Raw genomic sequence first — 15,816 nt, forward strand, 5'->3', positions numbered from 1 at the left:
CAGGGAGCACCTGGGGACACGCACTGGAGGGTGCAGGCTGTGGCCCGGAAGATGTCCCGGCGGGGCTAAGCCTGCGCTGTGCAGTGTGTGAGCTGCGGAGGCCGGACGGCCACAGGCGGAGCGACGCCCCAGACGGCGGACTACTGAGCCGTCAGCGTGCACCACCAGCCTCGCAGGGCCGGAGCCCTGTGTGGGCTGCACCTAGTGGAGCGGCGGGGGCAGGGCTTGCCATGGGGTGGGGTCCGGCACTCACCCCAGCGTGACCAGAGGTGGTTGGTGCAGTCCAACAAGACGGTGGTCAAGCTCCAGACGCCATGCTCTTTGCCCTGTTGCGTTTTGGACTGAGGTGGGACCTACCAATCCTCTCTCTTGCCTCCTTCTCCTGGAACTGGAGTGTCCGCTGCGCCTGTCCCACCTGTGTGATTTGCAAGCGCAAGAGGGAGGGGAAATTTGTCTCCAGGTGACCCATGCCTTGCGTCTCGCACCTATCTGATGGAGGTGATGTATGTGAGGCTTTAGACTTTTGAGTCAATGCTGGAATGAGCTGGGGCTCTGGGGACTGTTGATGCAGAACGAATGTATTTCACAGGTGAGAAGTGCATGAATTCGGGGGAACCAGGGGCGGAGTGCTGTGTCTGAAGGTCGCGCCCTCCCAAAATTCACGCTGAAACTTAATCCCCAATGCCACAGCATTCCAGGTTAAGGCTTCAAGTAAAATTCCTTTAGGAGGTGATTAGTGGGGCCGAAATGCCAAAGTTCTCGGTCTCAGGAACCTCTCAGGCAGAGGCCAATGAAGGTGTGTCTGGAACTGCCCCCGCCCCACCAGGGGCCCCCGGGAAGCTCAAGTTTGCTGCCCCTGGGCCGGCGCAGCAGGGGCCAGCGAGAGGGGAGGGCTTTTCCTAAAGGGTCTGTGCATTTGACCTTGGCATGATCCGGCTAATCCTGGCCCTCCTAGAGAGTTTTAGATCAACAGAGACACCGCAAGCCTGTGCTGCCAGAGGCGGGACAGTGTGAGAGTGAAGGGCATGGCTAGACCTTAAAAGCCTCCTGCGGGAGCTGGCTGTGGCCCTACTCAGCTGCACCCAGAGGACACCTTCCAGGAAAGGAAAGGGTGACTCAGAGGAGACTCGCAGGCACCGGGTCCCAAGTGCAGAGAGCAGGACCCTGGCATCCAGGGGCTGAGAGTGCCCCCGCCTGGCAGCCGGAGAGAGTCCTACCACCCCAAGGCTCCGAATTCTGCCACCAGCCTGGAGGAGCTGAGATGTGGGTTCTTCTCAGAGCCTCTAGAAGCAGCCCAGGAGGGCTGGGACCTGGAGGCCACACACACAGGACCCACACTGATTTCTGACCTGAAGAGCTGGCAGCTGGCGAACGCCTGTTCCTCTGAGCCTCGGGGTCGGCGGTGACTGGCTACGCAGAAAAGGGAAACTTGCACCGCGCACGCTCCTGACCCACATGGCATGCAGGCCGCATTTTGCTTGTTTGAGGTGCGATTATGTTCACAGATACTTAACATGGAATATAAAATTGGAAGGCTTCAAGTTCAAATTCCAACCAGTTTTAAGATAAAAGTATTTCTCGCTTGTCACCATGGCAAGGACAACTGGATTCCGGACTGCTGAGACACGTGTCGCGTCTGTGGCAACAACAGGGGAGAGAAATTGGGGTCAACCCATGATACGACAAAGATAGCTGGGCTCCATGGAAGAAAAATTTACTTAGAGGGACATCAACCGTGGAAGGGGGTTCTTGTTAAATCCACTAATTGGAGCCTTTTTAAGAATTGATATGTAATAGTTGTACGTACTTTGCAGGTACATGTGATGTTTTGATACATGTATACAACGTACAACGATCAAACTAGGGTAGTTTTGAAATCCTTCCCACGCTAACATTTATTTGGCAATCGCTAAACTTTTGTTTTCTCTTTGTGTTGGGAACGTTCCAGTTCACGCCTGGCTGTTTCCAGTGGTGAATACATCTCTGTTGCCTGCAGTCTCCCCACTGCCCAACCAAGCACCGGGCTTCGTCCTGTTCTGCACCGGAGTGTTCGTTCCCACCGACAAACTTCCCTTCCTGCCTCCTCCCTCCTTCCCACACTCTGGGAGCCACCGTTGCACTCTCTTCCTCCAGGAGAGTCACTTTGCTAGCTCCCACGTGAGGGAGAACGTGTGACACTTGTCCTTTCATGCCGGCTGGCTTCGCATAACACGATGTCCCCAGCGCCACCCTTGCTGCTGCAAGGGACAATAGTTCATTGTTTTCGCTGGATGGATAACATTCCACCGTGCATACACACCACGTTCTCTGTCCTGTTTTATTTGTAACTGAATTATGGTGTCCATACTGTGATTTCGATTTATGAAATGCACAGTGGTTGGAAGGTGGAAATTAGCATGCTCGTGTTCTCAAACATTTACCATTTCTGTGTATTGGGTGCATTCGATATCCTCGTTCTGACTATGAGAAACTATAAACTGTATTCCTGTTATCCGTATTATCGACAGCCGTGCCAAGTGCTGTAGAACACTAGAACCTACTGCTCCTTTCTAGCTGTGACTTTTTTGCTCCTTTAACAAACCTCGCTCTAGTCCCCACATCCTCCCACCATTTCCAGCCTCTAGTATACTCTGGTTTCTCTTTGACTTCCACAAGATCAGCTTTTTGTCGCTTGCACATATGAGAGAGAACGTGCAATGTTTATCTTTCTGTTCTTTGCTAATTTCACTTAACCTAACGTCCTCCAGCTCCACTCATGTTGACATGAAGGACAGGATTTTATTCTTTTTGTGGCTGAAGAGTATTCCATTAGGGGCACACACTGCCTTTTCTTTATCCATTCAGCCACTGATGAACACTTGGGGTTGCTTTCATATCATGCCTATTGTGAGTAATGTCACAATAGACAAAAGACTACAGATTCTCTCGATATACTGGATATTTCCTTTGGATATTTCCTTTGGATAAATGCTCAGTAGTGGGGTATCTGTATCATAGTGTAGTTTTATTTGTAGATTTTTGAGAAAACTCCATACCATTCTCCATAGTGGTCGCACTATTTTACATGCCCACCAAAAGTGCGTGAGTTCCTTTCTTTTCTTTGAATCCTCACTAGCATTTGTTACTGTTTGTCTCTTTGATAATAGCCATTTCAACTAGGATGCGATGATACCTCATTGTGGTTTTATTTTCATTTCCCTGTTGATTGGTGATGTTGACCATTTTTTTCATATGCTTCTTGGGCATCTGTATATCTTCTTTAGAAAAATGTTTATGCAGATCTTTTACCCACTTCATAATGAGATTATTTGTTTGGTTGTTTGCTGTTGAGCTGTTTGAGTTCCTGGTAAATTTTAAATACGAACCCCTTGTCAGGTGCATAATTTCAAAATATTTTCTTCCATTCTGCAGGAAACTTTGATTGCTTCTTTTGCTGTGCAGAAGCTTTTTAGTTTGATGTAGTCACATTTGTTTATTTTTGCTTTTATTTCCCTGTGCTTTTGAGATCTTATTCACAGAATCTTCTCACAGACCAATATCCTAAGGTGTTTCCTCTAGTGATTTCTAGTGATAGTTTCATAGTTTTGGGTATTACATTTAGGTCTTGAATCCATTTACAGTTGATTTTTGCATAGAATATGAGGTGGAATCTAGTTGCATTCTTCTCCATGTGGACATCCAGTTTTCCTAGCATCATTTACTGAAGAGAATGTCCTTTCCCGAGTAAATGTTCTTGGCACTTGTTTCAAAAATCAGTTGGTTGTAGATATGTGGATTAACATCTGGGTTCTCTGTTCTGTTCTATTGGTCTATATGTCTATTTCTATGCCAGCACCACGCTGTTTGGTTTATATGGTTTTGAACTCTGTGCGTGTGTGTGTGTGTGTGTGTGTATAAATTGTTTAATTTGGGGAATGTACTTTTTAAAAAAGGGTAGCTGCAAAGTATAGACTTCTGTAATCATTCTTTGTTTTTTTCCTAAAGTGAAACAGTGGGTGCACTCCAAGGAATCAAGAAGTGGATGGATAAACCAGGAGCATCTCCAAGTTATTTTCAGGATAAAAAGCAACAAAATGCAAAGGTAAAATTTCTGATCAAGGAATGCATCTAACTGAACTTTAGCTTCTCTTATCGACTGCCGCCCTCTCCTCGTTAGTGGAAAAGTGTGACTGACTTAAATGGAGCTTGTCAGGGCCTCATCCTCCCAGGCTGGGGGCACTGGGCAAGGGGCCCCCATGGCCCAGGGTGCAGGCTGAGGGCTGAGGACCCCGCGGTGGGGCAGCCTCTGCAGGCCAAGGAGGACACCAGGGACCCCTGTGGCCACTGTGACTCAGCATCACAGACCACGTGGCTCCAACAGCAGGACCAGCCCAGGAGCACAGGTGTCCAATGGGCTGGCTCCTCCCTGTCAGCAGGGAACCTGACCAGTCCTGGTCCGGCTTCTGGTGTTTGTGCCAAACTTTGTGCCCCTTGGCCCATGGGCGCAGCACCTGGTCTCTGGCTTCCTCTCCACTCGGCTTCACCCCACATGCATGTGCACATTTCCCCTCTTATAAAGACACCGGTGACGCTGGATCAGGGCCCACCCTGCTCCAGTGTGGCCTCATCGGAACTTGATCTCGTCTGCAAAGCCTGGATCTCCAAGGAGCCCAAACGCCCAAGCCGCATGTCAGAGCTTCAACACGGGGTCAACAGGGCACACGACTCTCCCCAGGACAGTCCTGCCCCAGCACCTCCTGGCAGTGCTACAGAGGGTCCTGCAGGTGACACCCAGACCTCGGGGGCAGCGACTGGTGCAGGGGGTCCCGAGAGGTGGCTGGAAAGAGGGAATCAGGGCTGCTGTGTCCAGTGGGCACTTCCCGCCTGGGACGTGGAGGCTGGTCCTTGGAATGTTAAAACATTCCCAGCCTTTAGACAAAGCTTCCTGTTTTTAACCAATTACAATCCAAAGAATCTTTAAACCCACCTATAATCTGTAAGCCCCCCCCCAGATGTCCCACCTTTTTGGGCCAAATCAATGTATACCACTCACATAATATTTATGATTTTACCTGTAACCCCTGTCTCCCTGAAATGTATAAAAACCAAACTGTAACACAGTCACATCGAGTCCACTGCTCCAGGCCATTTGGGAGTGGCTCTGGGTCATGGTCCTCAAATTTGGCTCAGAATAAATATCTTTAAAATTATTTTAGAGAGTTTTGCTTTTTTTCTGTTGACACTGGAGAGATGGGATGGCTGCAGACTGGCGGCCCAGGGCCTGGCCAGAGGAGCATGGAAGCCACTGGAGGGAAGACCCCTCCCTCCCAGGGAACTGGGCAAGGGCAGCCCAGCGCTGACTGAGCTACAGGCCCCACAGTGTGAGCGGGAGTCCTCTGACCCATGGGGCAGGAGGAGCAGCCCTGTGGATACGGCCTGGGACCGCTGCACCCAGACCCCCCTGCCCTGGGCCCCAGAGCCGCCAGCCTCAGGCCCCTGTGCCTGTCTTCCAGCCTCACCCAGGCTCCCCTGTGCTGCCTATCACCTTGAGGTGGGACGTCCAGAAAACAACCCAAGGTCATGGCCACCTGGTAGCTGGGGACTACACAGAGTGGGTGCAGTTTCCTGGCACTGGGGCCCAGGACCGGACCAAAGGAACTTCCCACTCCGCGAGAGCGCAAGGCTGCACTCTGAGCGGGCTGCAGTCTGCTGGCAGGTGCAGAGCAGGGTGAGCTGGACAGAAAGCAGCGGCTCCCAGCCTGCACTCCAGGGTGGCCAGCAGGCTCAGACTACCTGACACATCCCAGTGTCGACGGAAAATAGCCGAACTCTGTAAAATAATTTTAAAGAGATTTATTTTGAGCCAAATTTGAGGACCATGACCCGGAGCCACTGCCAAGAGGCCTTGGGCAAGTGGGCTCCCTGTGGCTGGGTCACAGTTCAGTTTTATACATTTCCAGAGAGACAGGGGTTACAGGCAAAGTCACAAATCAATACATGAGAGGCACACATTGGTTTGGCCCAAAAAGGTGGGACATCTCGAAGCGGGGGCTTACAGGTTATAGGTGGGTTGAAAGATTCTTTGGCTGGCAATTGGCTGAGAGAGTTAGACTTTATCTAGAAGACCAGAAAGGATATGCTTATTTTAAGATAAGGTTGTGGGCACTCTGGGAGGTCCAGACAGGAGGACGTTTTAAATTTACAATAGGCGCCTGCTAGGATGTTTTAAGATGCTTTAAATTTATGATAGGCATCTGCTAGTATGCTTGAGTTAAGACAGGGGCTTCCTATCTTTTAGGTGATGTTAATGCCATACCAGAATCAGGTCAGGAAGTAAACCACTGCTTTGTTTGGTTAACAAAAGCCGCTTAGTGGGAATTGACCATTTGCCAGCCTGACCCACCTAGCCTCCTTAGGAAGGAGTTTTTAGCAAAAAAAAATTAGAGTTCAGTCCTCAGTTCCCCCTGTTGGCCAAAGATCATTCCATGGAATGCATGTGTAGGCCAATAACCAGCATGAGGTCCCACGGCACTAGGAAGGCTCATTCCTAGAGTTGTCTATCTGGTCACCCGGTGTTGTAGAATAGACGGTGTTATATCTTAGGGGAGGGACATGACTCCACTTGATTTAGTAGCCAATTGTTAAAAGGGCCCAGATAGAGTCAGGCCTCGGGCTTAGTCTAAAAAAACGTCTTGGACCAGATCTATTCTGCGAGCTATCATGATCTGGGCCTTTGATTGATTTTTTTTCCTTTTCCTGTATCTGGTATAGCATTTACAAGAAACATATAATAATAATACGGCAATGAGTGTCATAAAAGTACTAAACAGAAGGTGCCCAAGAAAGCCATAGGTAGAATCAGAAGGTAGCAAGCAGCCTAACCAGCCAAAACTTCCTGTGCATGCAACATCATATTTTTTAATCAGACTTACAATATGTTTACCCTCTTTATCAACAGTCAATTGAACTTTATGGTAAATTTTATTCGAGGATTGCAAAACTGATACCAATTCGGAATCTAATAAATTTAATTTTTCTTCTGGCCAATTAGTCTCCATAGGTATAACATCCTGAGGAGGGTATAAATTGAATTCGAGAAACATTTGATCTTCAATATTTAAATTATCATAGGACTTGTTTACAGTTAACAAATATATTTTTCCCACCACCTTTGTGTTACACCATATACTAGTATTTAGGAGGGAAAAGGAGGTTTTGTTACAGAAGAAATCATATAATTCTATAATGTCATTTTGTTTTCCCTCCCAGCAAAAACGGCCCTTTCCCATATACCAGATGTTATGTTCTATGGGGGTGGATACTAGGGGCCAATCTGGGAGATATCAGGGTTCCAAGTGTTTTGAGGGCATAGCCATTCTCCTTTTCTATTCTCACAATCTGAGAGGGAAATGGGATGCCAGGTGTTTTCATCGGCTAAAATAGCTCATCGACTTCCCATGGGGAGTATTCTGGTATTATTGACAATGGTTCCAATGCCAGCTAGTTGAACTACAGGATATGGTTGAGCCTCATTTAACTCTGGTGCCAGAATTTTTAAAATACAATGTTTAAGGTCACATCTACCATCTAAAAATTTCCATAGATTTGGGGAACCCTATATTTTCCATAGGTGTCTAGATTGAGCCTCAGCACTGAGTACTGTAGGCCATCGTTTTATAGCCCCTTCAGATTCCATTTGTAATAACATGGACATGAGTCCTTGTTGGGTCAGAGCACATGCTCGCTCCCACCTCTGGGTTTGGGCGTATGTCTTTAGGGTTTGTCTGGTCTCTTCTGTCCACTTCATTAGAGCTGCATTATCTTTTAGGGCAGCTTCCCATCCCTTCCCTTCTTCTTGGAACAGCATTCCTTCTATGTGGCCTATTTTTGAGAGAGAATCCTTTTCTAGGGAATGTCTCTCCTCATTAGCTGCGAATTCAGCTTGCCCCAATATACCTAACCCAGCTCCAATTTTTCCCGTGAGATCGCGTTTTAGTCTTTTGGATGGCCAATTTTGGTGTATCCACCAGGAATGCTGTTGCCATTGTACACTAATGGCCTCAGTGCAATTCAGATAAATGGAGTCAACCCAGAACCGCTGGGTATCCCAGACAATTGTCAGATGGGTGGAGGTTACTCCTAAGTATGCCTTTGTCTGAGTGTGCCATAAGGCTTCCCAGAGGCGCCCTTGTCTTAGGGTGGAATTTGTACTGTCAAGGACTTCTGTCCACCAACTGACTCCCATAAATAGTTCTTTACGGGCAGTGTCAGTGTGGTTGGTGCTGGACAAGGGCATCCAGCCACAAGCACAGGGCTGGTGGTTGTCTGGGCAGCTTATGCTGCGACAGTTTACACAGGAAGCTGCTAGGTTTCTCCCATCATACCCAGGCAGTTGTCTGAGTTTGTCATCACCAATGTCTATTGTGACGCAGTATTCTACCTGATTAGATCCCCTCAATAATTGTCCTGAGGCATTATTCGGTAAATATTCCTGCAGGGCATTATACTTGGTTAAGGCTTTATAATAGAGGTACCCTGCAAAGGGGACCCATCTAGGGAGATTTACAGTGGAACTGTTCCATTCAGTGGCCTTCATTTCATCCTGATCTGTGTCATACCAATGATATGATTTCTACCGGCAGGGAAGGTAGTGAGGTTTGCAGGAAGCCAGGAAAAATCTTTAGGTTTAAAGAGAACAGGAGTGTGGGGTAGGCAGATAGGGGAAATTATGAGAAGGAGGGTGATCCGGTGAAATATTTTTCCAATCTTAACAAGGAAATTCATAACCATATCCATTTAGAAAGTTATACCAAGGGAGATTCCACAAATGCCAAACAACCTCTTGGGGGTCTTGGTTAAGGCATTCAGGGTTTGCAGCAATATACTCTATAGCAAGTAAAGTAAGAATGAGAGTTATTTTAGGGTTCATGAGGACTGGCCTGGTCCAATGTCTTGGGAAGACTGTCCGCTTCAGTTGTTGCCTTGGACGTTGCTTTGGAGGCCGGTTGAGACTCAGATGTTTTCTGAAGTCGTAGGCGGGTGTCAGAGATTAATTTGGAAGTCCAGGTGTGGTCGGGAGTGTGGTCAGGCACTCGTTTTAGATGCGAGACATGAATCCAAGAGGCGACCCCCTTTAATTTTGCAGCACAAAAGTTAGTTAAGAGTACCTGGTAAGGTCCTTTCCAGCGAGGTTGTAAGGAGTCTTTTAGTTGGTGCATTTTCCAATAAACAAAGTCACCTGGCTGTAATCCATGATCCTTGGGGTCTTCAGCTCCCGTAAGCTCACTGTGGAAAGACTCTGTTACTATCCTTGCATTATTTGTTAGAGCTTTAAGTAGTCTCTGACAATAATGTAGTATTTCTCCTTTAAGTAAGGCTGGCTCATATAAGCCCTCGTCCAGCCTCATAGGTCTCCCTGTTATTGTTTCATAAGGTGACAGACAGTGTTTCCCAAAGGGAGAGGAACTAAGGTTAAGTAAAACCAGTGGGAGGGCTTTCGGCCAGGGGAGGTTAAAGGCCTCAGTTAATTTAGCTAATTGAGTTTTTATTGAGCCATTTGTTCGTTCTACCAACCCAGACGACTGAGGATGATGGGCACAATGGAAATGTTGTATTATGGGCCAAATTTTGCAGATGGATTGGATAATTTGTCCAGTAAAGTGAGTTCCACGATCACTGTGTAACTCAGAAGGGATTCCCCAAACTGGAATGATTCTTTCCAGCAGTATTTTGCCTACTGTTAAGGCAGTAGCCCTGCGACAAGGAATGCTTCTACCCAATGAGAGAACATGCAAACCAGGACCAATACATATTTGTAATTCTGGGATGGTGGCATCTGGATAAAGTCGAGTTGCCAAACTTCAAATGGTCCTGCAGGCAAAGGAAAGTGGCCTTCGGAGCCATGCAAAGGCTTGCCAGGGTTATGTTTTGGACATATAGTACAACGAAAATATACGTTTTGAGCTATTGTGGGGGATGGTTTCCAGAAATATTGTTTTCCCCATAATATCATTTTCTCAGGGGCCCAGTGAGTCATTTCATGAATGAATTGAAGGAGAGGAAATTGTGCACCTAAAGGAACTATAGGATTTTTGTTCGGACCCAGCCACAACTCCCTATTTGGGTCAAATACACCTCCCTTTTGCTGCCAGATTTGTTTCTCTCCAGGGGTTGGTGCCTGCTGGTACTGTAAAGGAATGTTATTGAGAGTGTTGGAGGGTCGGAAGGGGCATTCTCGTGCAGGACGGGCCATCTTTCCTGGGGCAGCATTCTTTGCTGCAGCCTCAGCTAGATTGTTTCCCTTAGCTTCTTCAGTGCTATCTTCGGAATGCCCAGGGACTTTCATGATTGCCAGTTGTTTAGGCACTTGAATGCTTCTAATAGCTCTGAGACTTGGTGCCCATTTCTTATAGGTTGTCCAGATGAGGTAAGAAATCCTCTCTGTTTCCACAGCATGCCAAAATCATGGGCTATCCCAAAGGCATAGCGGCTATCAGTGTATGTATTAGCTACCTTCCCTTCAGCCAAAACACAAGCTCTAGTTAATGCTATTAATTCAGCCATCTGGGCTGATTTTACTCCTTCGAGTTGGGCGCTTTCTATTATGTCTACTGTGGAAGGGACAGCATATCCCGCCTGATAATGTCCCTGATGGTCCTTGAAATAAGAACCATCTGTAAACCAAATTAACTCAGCATTCTCCATAGGAGTTTCCTGCAAATCTGCTCTAGGAGAGAGTAAGATATCAGTTAGTAGACTGCAGTCATGTTTTTCCTTCTGCTCACCTGGAAGAGGGAGAAGAGTTGCGGGTTAAGAATATTTAGCACTTCAAAGTGATGTTAGGGGCAGAAAGCAAACGCCCCTCATAGGAGGCAAGGCGACTTACAGAACAGTGTTGAGTGTGGTGAGAGTTCAGGAGAGAGTCCACAGAATGAGGGGCATAAATTATTAGTGGGGACCCCAGGGCAAATTCCTCAATTTTTTTACATAAAATGGCTGCAGCTGATATGGCTCTCCTACAAGGGGGGTGTCCTTTTGCTACTGGGTCTAACTGTTGGCTGAAATAAGCAACTGGCCTGTGACTGTCGCCACGCTTTTGAGTTAATACTCCAAGCGCATTTCCATCTACTTCATGTACAAAAAGGAAAAAAGGAAGGCTATAGTTGGGGTGTCCTAAAGCAGGTGCCTGGGTAAGAGCCTGTTTTAAATCCTCTATATGTTGCTTTTCACTTTCCCCCCAGCAAATTGGGTCTGGTTGGTGATGCTTTAGTTTCTTGTATAAGGGCTGGGCCATTAATGAGTAGTTTGGAATCCAACTCCTGCAGTAGCCTGTTAGCCCTAAGAACCCTCTTAATTGTTTTTCTGTTTGGGGCAAAGGAAAGGCCATGATGACAGAGATTCTTTCTGGGTTTATAAGAAGTCCCTTTGGGGAAATTGTGTGCCCTAAGTATTTAACTTGGGGGAGACAAACTTGTAATTTATCTCTGGACACTTTGTGTCCCTTCAAGGCAAGCTGTTGCAGCAGGTACATAGTGTCTTCTCTGCATTCACTCAGGGAGGGTGAACACAACAGCAAATCATCCACATACTGAATCAGGGTAGATTCTTTTCGGAATACAATATCATCAAAGTCTGCCTTTAATATTTGAGAAAACTATGTAGGACTTTCGGAGTAACCCTGGGGCAAGACTGTCCATGTACACTGGCGATTTTCCCAAGTGGAGGCAAAAAGATATTGACTATCCTGATCTACAGGTATGCTAAAGAAAGCACTGCCTAAGTCGACGACAGAGAAGTGGCTGGCAGTGATAGGAATATTGGACAGTAAGGTGTGGGCGTTAGGGACGACAGGATGCCTCGGAACCACTATTTTATTTATGGCTCTTAGGTCTTGAGCGAACCGCCAGCCTTTCCCGTTTGGTTTTCTGACTGGGAGGACTGGTGTGTTGCAAGGGCTGGTGCAGGGTGTTATGAGTCCTTTATCTAAGTGGTCCTGAATGATTGGTTTGATGCCCAGTAAAGCTTCAGGCCTAAGGGCATATTGTTTAATGTTTGGCAGGGGTTTAGACTCATCTATGGTGATCTCTGTGGGAACTGCTGACTTAATTCGTCCAATATCCGTGGAAGAGTTCGCCCATAGAGAATCTGGTATTTTGGATAAGAAAGGCTCTAAATCCCCCTGTTCAAAATCTCCATTAACCTTAGCAAGCACGATACTGCATGTAGGGTTTTGTAAGTCTTCTGTGTCTCCCAAATTGAGAATCATTTCTCCCTTCTGTGAAAATGAGGTGTGGGCATCATGGGTCTCTAAGAAATCCCGTCCCAGCAGGTGTATAGGAGCACTATGTACTGTCCCGGCCCGCGGGACCTTCTGTTACTCGCGGGGGCGAGGGGGAACGTGCCTGAAAGAGATGGGCGAGAGAAAGAAACGAGACCAAGCGAATGATTGTCAAGGTCTGCTTTACTTAGATTCTTAGTAGGTTTTATAAGCATACAGAAACAAGGAAGTAGAAACAAAAAAATAGAGTGGCGATGATGAGGCTTGGGTCTGGGTTAATTAGCCCCAATCAGCGTCTTATCGGTATCCTGTTTTTGACTGGTTACTCATCTCCAACCTGGCAGGTGGTCGGGAACAATTGCAGTCAGCACTCCCTGGAGCATCCCGTGGTCAGCACGTCATGGGATGCATTCTTCTCGGAGCTATAGCTGGAATTTTCCAGGGCGAAGTCCGTGTGTAGGACGAGTCATAGGGGAGTTGAGGGTCTTTGAGGGTCCTTGCCTCTGACATCTCCCCCTCTCTTTATTAATATGAGGGAGGTTTATATAAGTTGGTGGAGAGCCTGTCTTAGGCTACGCGATGTGCTTCCGCGACCAGCACCCCAAATATAAGATCTGGCGATTAATGTGAAGGTGAGGCCTCTGTCTTAGGCTATGTAGGTGGCATCCAGCTCCGGCACTTCTGATTATGAAGTTTGCCCCCGGGCATGGACCTACAATATTCCCGTCATGGAGTTACCTCACAGCTGGCGGGGTGCACCTGGTACACGGCATCGCGATAATCCCGTCATGGGCGTCTCCACAGCCTTTGGAACCAACTGCGTTCCATGTCTGAGGCAAGGTCTGAGAAATTTAGACCCTCTGTGGCTGAATGGGGAGACTCTGTATGGAGGTCTTCTCTGGAGCCTCTTTGTTTTAGCCGTTGGTAAAACACGGAGACCGATTTTTGTGTGGCTGCGTCTACCTGCCACTTGACAAAGTTGGTTAGTTTTTTGAATGCCCAAGGCCCAAAAGTGAGAAGCAACAAAAAACCTACAAACGGCCCCAAGACACTGGGAAGCAACGTGGATAGCCAGGGGGATGTGGAAAACCAATTTTGATACCATGCCTCACCTTGTTCCCTCTGTTTCTTTCTATTTTCAAGGCTTTGTCTAACTCTCTCAATGCTATCTTCTACCAGGCCTGTTTTGTCTGCATAGAAGCAGCATTCTTCTTTGAGTGCTGTGCACAAACCTCCCTCTTGGAGGAACACTAAATCTAAGCCTCTTCTATTTTGTAACACTACCTCAGAGAGTGAAGCGAGGGACTCCTTAAGATATTTTAGACCTTGCTGTAGCTCTCGGAGGTCATTATCGATGGCTACAGAGAGCTGTAGGTATTGCTGGTTGGAGGTGACCAGAGAGGCTATTCCTGTTCCAGCCCCTGTGGCACCAAGGCCTAGAACAACTGCGAGTGTTATGGCCATGAGGACTGAACTCTAATTTTTTTGCTAAAAACTCCTTCCTAAGAAGGCCAGCTGGGTTAGGCTGGCAAATGGTAAGGAGGCCAGCAGGGTTAGGCTGACAAAGGGTAAATTCCCACTAAGCGGCTTTTGTTAACCAAACGAAGCAGTGGTTTACTTCCTGACCTGATTCTGGTATGGCATTAACATCACCTAAAAGATAGGAAGCCCCTGTCTTAACTCAAGCATCCTAGCAGATGCCTATCATAAATTTAAAATATCCTTAACTCAAGCATCCTAGCAGGCGCCTATTGTAAATTTAAAATGTCCTCCTGTCTGGACCTCCCAGAGTGCTCATACCCTTATCTTAAAGTAAGCATATCCTTTCTGGTCTTCTAGATAAAGTCTAACTCTCTCAGCCAATTGCCAGCCAAAGAATCTTTAAACCCACCTATAACCTGTAAGCCCCCGCTTCGAGATGTCCCACCTTTTTGGGCCAAACCAATGTGTGCCTCTCATGTATTGATTTGTGACTTTGCCTGTAATCCCTGTCTCTCTGAAAATATATAAAACTGAACTGTAACCCAGCCACAGCGAGTCCACTTGCCCAAGGCCTCTTGGCAGTGGCTCCGGGTCATGGTCCTCAAATTTGGCTCAGAATAAATCTCTTTAAAATTATTTTACAGAGTTTGGCTTTTTTCCGTCGACAATTTTGGCGTAGTCGGCAGGATCTCAGAGAAGACTCAGGATCGCCTAAGGAGCAGCGCGGACTCGGCGCCAGGTACCGGCATGGCCCTTTTAGGCCTCCGACTCCGAGCTTCTCCTTCAGCGGGACTGGTAAGTCCTCCTGGGATCTGGACCTCCCGCTTTTGGTTGATGGTCTTGGTTTATTCTGAGCTGGTTGTTTTCCTAGGAATTGTTGTTTGGGATCCTCATTTAGGTTTGGAGGTGCACTCTAAAGGGCTTTCTCCGTTGCCCTTTTTCCTCAAAACTAATTTCAATTGGCTTGTCTGCGCATTTGGCAAGGAACCCAACTGTCCTATTTGTAGATAGATGAGAGACTGAGTTTCTCAGCTCCGAAGAAAAGGGGCAGCTTTCTCCTCCCAGACCTAAGGCAGCCCTGGGCGACCAGGGCCCTGAATGGGAGTTGCCTGGGGCGATTCCCCAAGGCGCGAGTCGCCCCACAGGGAACCCCCCAACAAATTAATTTTAAAAAGGCTTGTTCAGGAAACGCACATAAGAGCTGATCACTCAGCGTTTTGAGCCCTCTTGGAGGTACTAGACCCCCGAAGAGAGAAACTGAGACACGTAAGAGGGTGGGACCGACTCAATGGTGAAACACTGAGGAGCCCCACCCACAAGCAGCACACTCTGATCCATGACACCAAACCCTAGACCACAGTTCGGTTCCTTGGGAAAAAAAAAAAAAAAAAAAGGAAGGGCAAGGAAAAATGACTCCTTTGGGGGCACCTCAGTTGGTTTGTGGTACCTCTACTTGCAAGAATTTTTGTAAACGAAAAGATTCAAAGGCATGCCAGGTTTTCTAGGGCTCCAGCTGGTTATAGCTAATTCTTGTGCACAAGGTTTTAAGAAAGGGCAAAATTACATCAAGAAAAATTCAGAGCTGAAATGGTCGACCCCCCACTATTAAAATGTCTCAAGCTATCTCTCTTCCTTTCTGGCTACTCTAAAATCTGCTAACTTTTTCTAGTGATGTTAAGATAACTCATTGTTTGTGGTATTTACAATTGAAAGGCTGCCTGGAGACCTTGCAGCCAGTTCTAGCTAAAATGCTAACATAGAAAACTCATTTTGCACTAAAGAAAAAAAAAATCAAACTGCCATAGAAACTGCTTTACCCAAAACTTTGATCCACAGGTCTAATTAAGTTACCTATCAGGTCAACTAAAGTTTGCCAGGTGTACAAGTTCCAGTCTCATCAGAAGAAATTTAGATCCAGCTTTCTTTTACAGACTGGTGAGTTTGTGTTACCATTTCATGGCTAACATTCTAAGGTAAAATTTATCAGAACTTTGTGTGTATGTATGCGTCTGAGAGAGTGTATATGTTTGGGTATGTTTTATGTCTGTCCATGTATCACATGTTTGTGCTTATAGGTT

The 15,816-nt window shown here is 47.0% G+C and overlaps 1 long non-coding RNA gene and 1 gene segment (V, D, J or C); both read left to right on the plus strand.

Annotated features, from left to right (window-relative positions):
- The window catches only part of LOC105861104 (immunoglobulin heavy constant mu-like), a 701,862-nt gene that overhangs the window by 526,134 nt on the left and 159,912 nt on the right, over positions 1–15,816 (plus strand).
- LOC142871354 (uncharacterized) lies at positions 378–5,187 on the plus strand. The gene is made up of 2 exons (XR_012919598.1): positions 378–460; positions 3,985–5,187. It is a non-coding gene; the product is annotated as an uncharacterized LOC142871354 (long non-coding RNA).

Source organism: Microcebus murinus, chromosome 6 (genome assembly GCF_040939455.1).
Source record: "Microcebus murinus isolate Inina chromosome 6, M.murinus_Inina_mat1.0, whole genome shotgun sequence".
NCBI lineage: Eukaryota > Metazoa > Chordata > Mammalia > Primates > Cheirogaleidae > Microcebus > Microcebus murinus.